The 1,889-nt window shown below is 52.3% G+C and overlaps 1 non-coding gene across 8 annotated transcripts in view; it reads right to left on the minus strand.

The window, feature by feature from the left end:
* The window catches only part of LOC107208924, a 268,455-nt gene that overhangs the window by 27,500 nt on the left and 239,066 nt on the right, over window positions 1-1,889 (minus strand). The window contains exon 1 of one of the 8 annotated variants that reach the window (XR_001523375.3): window positions 1,060-1,594. The exons of the other annotated variants lie outside the window; for them this stretch is intronic. This is a non-coding gene — a transcript (SRY-box transcription factor 2). Of the gene's footprint in view, window positions 1-1,059; window positions 1,595-1,889 lie in introns of those variants that run through there. 8 annotated transcript variants of the gene reach the window in all.

The raw sequence follows: 1,889 nt of genomic DNA on the forward strand, positions 1-1,889 counted from the left end.
TTTCTTTCTTTCTTTCTTTCTTTCTTTCTTTCTTTCTTTCTTTCTTTCTTTCTTTCTTTCTTTCTTTCTTTCTTTCTTTCTTTCTTTCTTTCTTTTTCTTTCTTTCTTTCTTTTTCTTTCTTTCTTTCTTTCCTTCTTCTCTCTCTTTCCTTCTTCTCTCTCTTTCCTTCTTTTTATCTCTCTCTTTCCTTCCTTTTCTTTCTCTCTCTCTCTTTCCTTCTTTCCTTTTTATTCTTTCCTTCCCTGCTTAGGGGGCTGCTGGCAGTGGGAGCAGGGCCGGTGCCACCTCCTCAGCCACTGCCGGGGCAGTCCCAGGCCGGGCCCCGCAGCCCCGGGAGCGGAGATGGGCCCATGGCGGGGCTCCCCAGGACAGAATTTATTCATAATTCATGGCAGCAGAGCAGCTCGCGGGAGACGGGGAGAAAGAAACGGCCGAAGAGACCCAAGTGTCCTGCAGCAGCTGCGGGGGGAGCGGCTGTGGGGGTGTTACCGGGGGTGTTACCGGGGGTGCCACCGGGGGTGTTACCGGGGGTGCCGGGGCAGGCGCGGCGGGGCCGGCGGCCGCTGCCGGGAGGGGACGCGCCGGCCCCCACCAACCCATGGAGAAAGTTGTTATCGGCCAAACTCCTCGAAAGGGACTCCGGGGAATTTGGGGGGTAGCTTGGTTTCTTCGAGAACCGTTTTCAGAAGCATTTGCAAGCGAAAGAAACCGAGCCGAGGGGTTTAGACTCAGGTATTTGATCTCGCCGGACCCAGACATCTAATTAGAGTGGCCTCAGCGATTGAAATGGTGTTAATTCCCATTGTTCCCCGCTCAGATCCCTTGGCCCTCCACCGCTGGGATGATGATCTTTTCCAAATACTAAATAAAATATTTCTATTTGAAACAATCAAACAAGCAAACAATTTCTGTATTTACCCCTTTTCTGGCCCATTTTTCTCCATCGCGAGCAAAAGCAAAAACAAACTCCTGCGAATTTTTTTCGCAGACGCTGGTAAAGAATAAAACCCCCTCTGTGGGATCTTAACAGAAATAAATCACAAGGAGCTCTTGCCTACCTGAAAAGTAGGAGGAAATCCGACTGTCTGGTTTCGGGTGTAAAGTGTGTATCGATAAGGAAGACACAGCCGACTCAGAAACGGGACCAAATTAATCTATGGGTTTCTTTACATCACCCCCTGTTAGGATGTGTGCTTTGGAAATATTGATTCATTGCGACAAGAAAGTCGCAACTACTGTGTGTGCATAACACGGGGAGGACACGGAGCGAGAACCCGCAGCAACGCAAAGCCCACTCACGGGAGAGCCAGATTGCTTTTTAAGCTAAAACTAATAATTTCATAACTGATTCACATTCAATCTGGCGCCGATGACGTCACGGGGTATTAGCATACGAGGAGGGATGAAGCCAGTGTGGCTGGAGTTGATAAGGTGCCTCCTGAGGAATTCGCTGCTTGTTTTAATACATTAATTATTTCTCTGTCCTCCTCAACTTCTGCAATTTGTAAGAGCTTAAAGGAACCATCATTCCCAGCGATGCCAGAACAGGTTGGAGAGCTTCTCCCGTGGCATTGGAGCCCGGCAGCCGGGGGCAGCGTGGGGCTGAGTCCCAGCCCCGCTCCCGGAGCTCGGCCCGGCCGCCCTGCAGGGCTCTGCCGGACTTGCCTCTAATTAAGCGGGCTCCGGGCCCGGGCGTCCCTACTCGCCCTGGTAAGGTCGGTTCGCTCGGACACCGGCCGCCCCGGCTCTGGGAGCTTCCCGCAGGATGGGTTTGCAGGATTAAGCCCTCAGCCCGGAACGCGTGTGAGTTGTGAGTGTGCGTGAGTGAGTGTGAGCTGATGTGCCAAGACACCCCTGCGGAGCCTTCCCTCGGGAAAGCCTCTGCAGA

The sequence above is a fragment of the Parus major genome, chromosome 9, assembly GCF_001522545.3.
Source record: "Parus major isolate Abel chromosome 9, Parus_major1.1, whole genome shotgun sequence".
Taxonomy (NCBI): Eukaryota; Metazoa; Chordata; class Aves; order Passeriformes; family Paridae; genus Parus; species Parus major.